Below are 11,023 nucleotides of genomic sequence, written 5' to 3'. Positions count from 1 at the left end.
TGACATTATTTATTTGGTAAGTAGTTGCACATTATGCCTTACAAATGATATCGAAGGTGAAAAAGAGGACAAATGAGCATTAGGCCAGATTTTCAAGCTGAAAAACTGGACTGTCCAACCTAATCAGATATCTGTCAACCTTAAACAAATACATACCTGCCCACTAAAGATGCACAAAGTGTCAGTTAACATATCGCTATCTGCCATGATTCATTAAAGATAGAGGTATTGGCCGCGGTCCAATGTGTCGACCTTAGCCAATTATTGCTGGCTAATTGTTAAACCATATCAATATTTAATTTAAGCCACATTAGAGCTGAAGACATTGCTAAAATAATGGAAATGCTTGAATTGGACGATGAGCCATTTCCCCTTGTGTAGAACAAGGGATTCATCGGCTCATTCACCAATTAGAGCTGGTCTCAAAGTACTGGCTGGTGAAAAGTTTTAATTCATTATTACATCTGGATCACAGATCAATCTTTTGTTTTCTGCAGAATAAAAAATGTTGACCAGGAAATGCAGAGAAAGCAGGGGCGTGTGTTTTTGTGTTTTGACTGAGATAGGGGCGATGCTGGGAATCTCCCGCATTATGAAAATTGAAAGATGTAATACAGGAGGTATCTTACATTGAGCAATGGTGAAGGTGACATATACTCTGGCTGGTACGCTACAGATTGTGACATGTCACAACTAGAATATTGAGTATTAACAAAACTTTGTTATATAAAAGGCAAAACTTAACATACAGTCACTGAGTATGACGTCTGTTGACTTACCTGGAGCCAAATTCTAGTCAAACAGTCTGAACCCCCATTACTCTCCACACAAGATGATGCTGGTATCTACAAACCGATGTTGTGCAGTCCAGCACGATTTCCCTACCCATGAAGGTTTCCATTGAATGTCTTCTTTGTCTCTGTCTTCCATGAAGTCTGTGACGGTATTGCAAAAGACAACGTCCTTTCACTAGTCCTCTGTACTCTGACTAATCGTCATTGCTGATGTATCCTACAATCAGAGACTCAGTCCTCGGGCTTCACAGACTGTCGTCCGTTGCTCCCTGAATATTCCTATGGTTGCATGAATAGTTTTATTAGGTTCTTGCTTTATTAGAAGTCGCAGCGATTCTCCTACTCCAATACTACTTACATTTGTACATGGGCATTCATTGGAAGCTCAGCCTAGCTGCATTTATGCCTAATTGACTCCTAGATAGCACATACTGTATGTCAAGTAGGACGTATCAGGCTTAATTAGCATCTCTGACATAACTAGACTTCTGAAGTCAGCACTACATATTCTATTACAGTTTTGCATTATCTATGATTACTGTCACAAGGCCCAGGTGAAAGCAGAGCAGGATGTAGGTGCGAGTCTAAGGGGTTTATTGAGTAACACATGAGGAAGATAGAGATGTCAACTTAACTGGCAATTACCACTACAATGTGACAAACACTCGGCTCACCAACCAGGGCCAAAGACCTTACATATAAAAGGGGAAAACACAGGTGCAAAATATGGTGGGCAATCAGGGCAGGATACCTGGTAATTATGAGATACAATAGAGTAACACAATAGCTAAGCCTGACAGTTACTCAGCAGCAAACACATAGTTACTGAGTTAAACAAGTAGCAGCTATCAGTCAAATAATCATGATATGGCTTAATTTGTCTTCACTGGAAGAAACTAAAGCCGTCTCCAGCCCCCCAGGATAAGACCTCCACCCCTTCTGGTGAGTATACATTGCAGATATGTTGTCTCATTATGTTGGAAAATATTTGATCCTAGGTTGACATGTAACTTAACAAGCACATAGACGCTGGGGGTGGGTTAGACTTCATTTCCTGTAGTTTTATTGTAATAGAATATGGTATACAGACAGCATGATAAAATAAAGTGAGGATATGTAAGTACAAATTGGGATTCTAAGACGTGCTTTCCTCATTCAGATCAGGTTCAGGTGCCCTGTGTTCCCCCAACAGCGGAGGTGCAGCCCACCCATTGGCTAAAACCGCTGAGTGATTGTGGCCTCCGGACCATCTGACAGATTTGGCGTCTGTATCACGCAGCCAGAGTTCTGATAACTTCTCGAGTTTAAGGTAGAGGGGCTAAGTGAAAGTGAATGAAGATCAAGTCCATTTAAACAGGTGAAGCAAAGTACCTTGAGTGTCAAGCAAACTTATTTCAATGCCACATATTTATGTACTACATCTCCAGCCATATAATCAATGGCAGTTTGCAGGGAACCAATCTGACCATGATATCTGCAGCTCTTTGACCCAGGGCTCCCCATATTAGGGGAGAAAGGGAAAGATTTTCAGGGGTTCAGACACTGAGGGGGGGGGGGGGGTAGACATGAGTGTGATCATGGATAATGGTAGCTTTGGTTTGGGGAGGGGGGGGGTCCATTGAGCAGAACGTTTCAGGGACCAAACTATATGCAGCCCTGCTGGATCACACCACCTATGAAAACAATCCATACTGATCCATGGCACAGCTCATCACACAAAACCTTTTCTCCACTTTCACTGTAAACCTGTAAGTAAATAGATTTTCCATTCTGTAGCTCTAGTTTAAAACACTGCCAAACAACTTCATATTGCAAAATAATTTTCACCTATTTAATACTAAATTGTGTGATATTTGTGCTTTTGAGTTATTCCATCTCCTGTTTTTGTTTAAATACAGAAGCAATTTATTATTGCATGCTAGATATGGACACTAGATGGCACTAAATGCCCACTGATGATGATAATGGTGATCGTTATTAGATTAAATATTCAGTAATAACAGTTTTTTGGGATATTTCTCTTTGAACCATTTTCATTATAAACTAGGTGTAGTTAACCAATCACAGCCCGGCAGTACACCACGACACATTCCAGTTCAGCAGTTTTTTTCTGCTTTGCACGGTAAATGAGACCTTTTTGAATAAAGAATTTGATACTGCACATTTCCTGCAAGAGAACACTCTTCAAACACAAAGGTTTATGTTACATTACATGTATGTGATGCTTTTATCCAAAGCGAGTTTACAGTAGAGGGAAGGGCTACAATGTATGTGCCGTTTCTGGGATTGATTTGGAGTTTTTAAAATTCCAGCTTTTGTTTTCCAAATGTGGATATTTGTAAAGTACTGTCAGTCTCAGATGTGCAGGAATAATTGTGCATGAATGTGCTACTAATCTCAATAAGAGTCGTCTACCAGAAAATTTGATGTGATTTCTGAGTCAGTAAAATATCTGCTATTTATTGTATATTTATTTGCTAACATCATTATGTAGATAAATACTTAGCCACTCAATTCTGTAACATCTAGAATGTTTTGTCATTCTTCTACTTAAGAAATTCTAAGCATCTTGCACACAGGGGGTGAGTATTTACAAATAATAATATAATGAATTTCCTTATTTCTACCAGGATCATGTTCCCAACAACTCTGACCCAGGAAATCGTCAACCGGGTTTTCTGGACAATTCCTAGGATAATGACTCATGGGGATCTCCTGCATGAAATGCAGTGGCACCAAGCACATCGGCACTCATTTATTCAAAGGGGCCACCCACTGGTCTGGAGAGACCGTCTGCCGTGCTTCCAGAGATGAATGGCAAGATGCAGGACAAGAGGCAAAGAGACAGAGACAAATATTATGTAGAGCACACAGACACAAGGAGGGCAGATGGAAGAGGGACAGGGAAATACAGTTCAACCAAGGAGACCTCAATAGATAGTTGACACGAGTGTTTATTTGATTAAACAATTTAAATGAGTATGAGAAGAGTGATTTGGCGAAGCCCGTCTCTTGGTAGTCGGTTCTATCGACTCTGAAGCTGACAGATCTGGCTGGACGACCAGGCAGGAGGCGAAGGAGTCAAACCCCGGAGCAGGACGGGGAGCCAAAGGTGGTGGAGGGGAGGAGGTGGGTGAACCGAATAGCTGTAACGGCAAAGAAGTGGGTTAGACTTACTCTTTATATAAAACCTGGATCGATGTGATTGGACACGCTTGCGTTCATTAGGTCTCCTTGTTTGAACTTTCATATTCACTTTCATAAGGGCCAAAGAGTCTTTCAGGGGGTTTGCACAACAGTCTTGGGGTCCTGAGGAAGTTTATAAAATCAGACAGTGAGAGACGTACTAGACCAAAGAAAGACGCTGATAAAATAAAACTATCTAATGGGGATTTAAAAGCATAAACGGGATTGTTCAAGTCGTAACATGTGACGTGCCAACAGTCCCCGAGTCTAAAATCCTACATCGAGCGAATGTGAGGATCTGCCCCTGTGTTCAGAATAGCTGCATAGCCTCTTAGTGCACGGTGTGGGAAATTTCAGCAACAGGCTGTGACTTCACGAGGAGCGAAGGATTTTCATTCGCATGGAGGAATGACCCCAGTACCACCTAAAATAAAATAAAACCCTTAATCTGTCCCATAATCCCGTCACGGTGCCTTCCCCTGACAAGCTGCGGACTGATAACCCATCGTAACAGCCGAAATGTCACAGCCATTTCATAATCGCCTTGGCCACATTTTTCCGCTTCCTCGTTAAACGCAGTTGGCCTCAGGATGTGCGCTGGGGGTCTGATGGGGGGCATTTATTAAAACCACATGTTCTCTGTCCAAACAAACCCAGGCAACTTCAAAGAGAAGTTATCAGGCAAGCAAATTTATTTCACTCTCTGAAGCACACCCCCGCACTGTTCTACTATGCTTTTATCACTCACTTTCCTTCATCATCTTTAACTCTTTTTTTCATTCCAGCCCCTGGAAGGAGATGACATACCCAAGGGAGAGTATTTTTAGTTTATCTTTTTAATGCCATAGGAATTTGTGTATATATTCCTTGTTTGTTTCTGTTCGCCTCGTTTTGTCCAGTAATGGCCGTTGTCTGTTTGTGTACGTCTTGGACCTCCTGTGCGCTGCGGGCACAAGGGTGAACCGGCGCTAAGAAGCTGCCGTCTATAGCTCCACAGGGGTTGCTTGCATGCTCTGAGAGGAGGTGGAAATTCAGCGCAGTGGAAGAAGAAATAGCGACTGACAGTCATTTACCTTTCACACCCCCTATCCTCCCCCGATGACGAAACAGCCCCCAGCCTCACCCTCCAGGGACTTTGACAGGTGGGAGCGGACAGTGAACGATTTTGTTTATATTTGCGGAACCGCTGTTTATATATCTGCGGGGCCGTTTCAGAGCCCGGCCGAGATGTTCAGCCACCCAGCACACGGGCCACGCGGCTCCCTGTATGTGAGGCTGGCGTGCACACAGTCGGGCTTTAGTGAAGCGAGCACTGAGAGACAGACTCCAGCAGACTGCCTTGCAGAATAGCTCACTTTGTGCTAGTACTTCTGCGCGCCCCCAAATGTAAACATCCACGGCTAGTCCACTCTCAGTTTTCCATCTGTTTTTTTAAGAGTAGGAATATATCGTCTGGCATCGAAAATATAAAGAATTCACACAGCACTGTATTAAATGAAAATAAAAGGTTAGATTACGTGTATTACATCAAACTTGGATTTGTTTACTGGTAAAGCAAAAATTGCTCTGAAAAAAAGAGAAAATGATACTTGACATGTTATAATGCTGAGGGTGAACGAAAAGGTTAAGATGGTCTCCCCCTCTTTGAAGCTTTTCTTCCCCGCACCCCCCTCCACCCTCCCTAAATGGAACAATGTTTAGCTCTGGTCAATCAAGCCAGCAGAGCTGGGGGGGTCATAAATGCAACATGGCTGTGTATGATTTCCCAGGGTTTATACACGGCAGACTTCCCCTTGGTGCCAAAGTTTTGTTAAAGAGGATTAAACTTATTTCTGTATCCATAATTGACACTGAGGTTTGAGTAAATGAGTAAATAAGCAGTCTTTCCCTAAACACACACAACAAGCTCCCATTTTCTCTTCTTCCCTTATTCTGCTCATCTGCCTTTTCTGCTGCATTAGTGTCTCTTGCTTCTGTTTTTTTTTTTCTTCCCAGAATCCGTTTCTCCCCCCGGTGGTTTTTCTGGACGTGGGCACTCTTCATTTCTTTCCGCACGTCTGTTTGGTTTTTTTCCTCCCTCCGTTCCATAACAGACGACCTTTTTTCATGTGTGAAGAAGCGATGGGCACACACCCCTGAACAGGAAATGGGAAAATTCCAGAAAACAGACCTGCGCATGTGGGGGGAGACATATGGATGGACTGAACATTGAATCCACTGGCAAAAGTATCACCAGGAAATGTAAACACTGAGTGGAAACTGCCCTTTTCCTGGTGACATATGACAGAGCTATGGTGACCAGCGTGAACCCCACCACACGGCCTCATGTCAGGGCGACCCTCTGGCTAATGGGGGCTCCTCCTCCGACCCAGTCCCCCTGTCCCTCCCACGCCCCGTGGGGGGTAGAGATGTGTTTGCTCAGCTCAGCACTCCCTTCAAAGTGCGAGGAGATGTGTGGACCTGCAGGGTCCCTTAAAACCAGCCGTGTGACTTTTAACATCTTTGTAAACAGGGACGGCAGAGTTTCGCGTGTCGGGGCTTCCCACAGACGCCATTGGGCACTTCTGCAATCGCCTCCGTGCTTCACCAGGGCTCTGCCCACCCGGGCGTCTGGAGAGGGCGAGAGAAGTCGGCCAGTGTGACTCATTCGCCATGGCAAAACACAATCTCACTTTCCTAAATTAGAGTATACTGTATACACACACAAACGAGAAACTCTCAAACTTTCCTGGGTCACCAGACTATGACACATAAATAAGGGTGCATGCACTCACACATACACACACGGTAACAGGACGTTGACTCAGAGCAACCTGTGATGTAAAAACAGAACGTCAGGCAGGACCCCGTGTAGACAGAGTCCTCTGTGCTGCCTCACGGACTTATTTTCACTTTGCCTTCCTGTCCATTGTTATTTCCTGTCATCCCATCTCTCCCCCTGACCCACCAGGCGCAGGTGGAAAAGTACCACTGCCCCCCCATGCCAGCGGGGGGCACCTCCCAGCCACTTTTACCCAGCGCCTCTCTTCCTGAGCTCACTACCACCGTGTCTCAGCTCACCATGACGGACCTGACTTAGGGCACCGTCGGTTAGGGCTGTGTGCTGAGGCCTGGCTTCAGTTAGTGGGGCCTTCTCCCCTTTTCTCTGCGTGTATGTGTTCCCCGGGGGGGCGGTGAGGGTTAGCGGGGGCCACACAAACATAGCTTCATCCCCTAGAGGAGGTTGGTGCCACAAGTGACTTAGCCTCCTATGACTTCCCTCCCAAACACAGCCACATTAATTACAGCGCCAACTGATGTGTTTCACAGCCCTCGGGGCTCTCCTCACTGTCCTCCTTCTGACTCCTCCATATCTGAATTTGGACCGAACTATTGCAGTCCTCCATGATCACAGCCCATGCCACAGATGTCACAAAGGGGATTTTACCTGGTCTTTCAGGCCTACAACGGTCACAATGGTACCTAGACCTGCAGTCTCAACAGTTAAAAACTGAGTGTGCAACAGTTGTCTAACATTGTAGTCATAGTGATGTACTAGATGGTGGAAATTAATCAAAACCAGAGCACAATCAAAGCCTAACAAGCCCCCCCTCCAAACAAAAGCCTCACGTCCCCAGTCCGGGGAGAGAATAAAGTTACGACTCTGTAGAGGCCACTGCGAAGCTGATGTCTCCAGTGGAGTTTCTCAACCCTGAGGCCACTGGCCAGCTGGGATCCCACTGAGCTCTTAATTAATCCCCGTTTATGGGGCCTCCTCACAGATGAATTGACCTATTTGTTCCGTGTTTAACGGAGAACTCTAGTTAAGAACTTCTTATAACTTATAGGCATATTTTAAGTCATCCTTTAATTAACAAGATGTTCAGATTATGGGGACGCATACAGTCTTACACAGTTGGCACCCTTTTCCAAATCTTCTAAAAACCATTGTCTGATCCATTGACATAATGATGCCATCAAGGGGAAAAAATGTAATTACTCATATTGTTTACTATTAGCACAGTATTCGTCTATGAAAATTATCCAATCAGCACCCAAGTCAAGAGTAATCAACTGTAGAGCTCAGCAGGAAGGAGTGCCAGTGTTTGCAGCGGGTTTCGAGGGCAAGGATTGGGAAATGCTGATTATCATAAACTGACTGTGCTGGATATGATTTCACCTCCTCGGGCCTTTCTGTGTAAAACAGCATTGTAAACTGATGGGTCCGTGCCAAATGGTTCCTCACAGATGACTAGCTGTTGGCAGAGGCTGTCTTTGTGTAGCGAGCGGCAAGCAGATTTAGGCCTGGAGTGCAGGATTACTCCGAATCATCTCTGCCGGAAGCTCAGGGGCCCAGCTTGGTCAGCTGACTGAGAGAGAGAATAATGAGACCCTGGGGCAGGCCGTAACTTCCACCTTTAACCTTTGGTGCACGATCTCTAGAGCGACCCTGGGAATACAGGCCGATTTCTTCATCGTAAATATTTAAAAGTCTCCACTTCTGCCCCTAGCCTGAATTTTTTTAGCTGTATCCCAAAGAACTCCTTTGGATTCTATCCCAAAAATGTAAAAAATATATTTAGATTGTCACTCATGTTGGGTTGTCGGGAGGGGTGTGCGGGAGAAGCAGGAAGCGGTGCAGTGGGGGAGAGCGACAGGGGTGCTTTTGGGGAGGCTAGGATGCCTTTCCTTTTTTGAAAACAGGCCTCGCTGAGTAGCAGAATATGAGTCATCGCGCACATCACAGAGGAGCACACAGTCAGGCAACACAGTCAGGCAACACAGTCAGGCAACCTGCTTTGTAGTGCATTGGAGCTTTGATGTGGGGTGTTTTCTGGATCAAAGCTCAGTCCTACTACCGCGTGTGTTACGCACTGCACGGCCTGTAACAGCAGACAGAGCACACTGACTTAATGCAGAGCTTTCCTGTGTCACCTGAGAAGAACGTGTCACCACATATAATGTTCCTTTCCTTTGTGACCCCCCCCCCCCCCCCCCACCAGTTTCCCTTCCTTACCTTACAGTGGTTAGAAGAGACGATTGCAAGTCAGGGGACACTTCTACGCAAGGTCCCTGGAATGCGGAATTTGGACACAAGAAAGAGATAAAGAAGAAGACACACAGTTTGTGGTGTTTTGATAAAGGGAGTAAAGTTAGAATGATTCCAAGGGACCTAAAAAATCTGAAATGTAACTGGATTGGTCAGGGTTAGGACCCAGCATGATAAATTTTCATGCCGGCCAAATTCTCTAGTGGCTCCCCTGCCAGTAGCAGTCAGTGGTGGCTGTATGTGTCAGTGAGCCAAACGAATGGTCACACCTCTCTGCCCCGTCCAGAATAGCTTGCCATGTGCGTTTCACCTGTGCATCTCGGTCCAGAGATACCATCACCAAGAGTCTAACTGGGGAAGTTTTCAGGGTTATTTGCTGTCCACATTCTTTGAGTCAAAGCGTGGGAAAGGGGCCGCCATAAAGAGGAGGAAGGTTAGGAAGGTTAGGAAGGTTCCAAAGCCTCTGGTCAACAGGAGCCTCAAAAAATTTGATACATAATTGGATTAGTCTGGGTTGGGGGCCCAATATGGTATGTTTTCATCGGGCCCCAAATCTCTAGATACACCCCTGTGTGGGAACCCTGCAAGTCACCAAAATTCCCACAATTCCCTTCTCTGCATTTTATTGACACTGAAGTCCTGAGTTTGCAGTCATTGCCGTCCACCGCTGAGCAGGTAAGATGCAGCAAGGAGAGCCGACACACACACACACACACACGCTCACAGTGTCCTACCTGCTACGCTAGATAAGACAACGGATTTCTGAATGTCCTGAAACAGGACAGCGGGCCTCTAATTAAACCTACAAAGCGCCCCATGCTTTTGAGTGTGGTTAAGTCAGCCGGTCGGAGCAGCCGCTCTGTGTTTGTGTGCTGGGTGAGAAGGTTGGGCCGGGCAGGCAAGAGTCGCTGAGGTTCTGCGCACCTGCAATCTCTGCATGTGCAGTTGTAGAGAGAAACTCCCGGAGCATGTAATTAAGGTCACCGCCTTGTCCAGAACGGCGTAATTGCCTGCACTCTCTCCACAGGTTGGGTTTTAATAGCCCAGCTCTGGCAGAAGAACAGTGGAGCCATAATCATGCAGGAACCACCACAAAGCGAAATAAATAGCTGAAAGTGGTTTAGCAGGGAGTCTCTTTGCATTCCCCACACCGGCACCCCCAAGGGCCTCCTTGTCTTTTAAGGCGTGCCAATTTTTGGTGGAGTGCGTATATCCAATCGGACCACAGGATCACCCCCCCCCCCCCCCGGCCAAAATGTCAGTCGGATCACAGCACTTTCCACGTGGCGTCAAGCGGCCTCTTCACTCGGGAACCTTGCAGTCTTTTCATGGCCCATGAGTCGCTCATTAGCATTAGCATTAGCATAATTCCCATCAGCAGTCATATTGAGTTGCTAAGGCCGAGTCTGCTACGTGCGAAACACCAATTTAAGTCTCACTTGGCAGGCATATATCTAATGGAGCGTCTCCATGTTACAAGGGGGTGGGGGGAGGGGGGGCTGAAGGCGAAAGGCAGGGCCGGGATGAGCGGCAGTGTGAATGCTGGGGGCCAGTCCCGCCTTTCGCGGACGTGACGTTGAGCGAACAGGCCAGTCATCGCTCACCATCTGCTTAGTTAAAGAAGCACGCAGAGAAATGGGAAAACATGCCCCCCCCCACCCCCAGAGGGGCTCCTATATTTGCTTCCTGAAAGATTTATGTCACCCATAGCAATTACTGGGATTTGTTTTCCCATGAGAGTGAGCATAAAGCAGGTGTACTTTGGGCTGGGTGGGCTGCCAGTAAGCAGATCCTCGTTAGCACTGGGATGTCTGTCATTACCATTGTGATTTTTGTGAGGTTTTCCCAACCCCTTAAGAGACAAAGTTGCTCCGTCCATTAGGCCGCTAATGTCAGAGAGTGGCACGGAGACAGAGGAAGAACTCACTGACTTTGCCATCAAACTGAGTGTAATGGGGGGGGGGGGGGGGGCACACAAAGTATGCTATCTTTGTAAATGTTTGTTTTCCATTTC

This window comes from Paramormyrops kingsleyae, chromosome 17 (assembly GCF_048594095.1).
Source record: "Paramormyrops kingsleyae isolate MSU_618 chromosome 17, PKINGS_0.4, whole genome shotgun sequence".
Taxonomy (NCBI): Eukaryota; Metazoa; Chordata; class Actinopteri; order Osteoglossiformes; family Mormyridae; genus Paramormyrops; species Paramormyrops kingsleyae.
Note: the sequence above shows the minus strand (reverse complement) of the source record.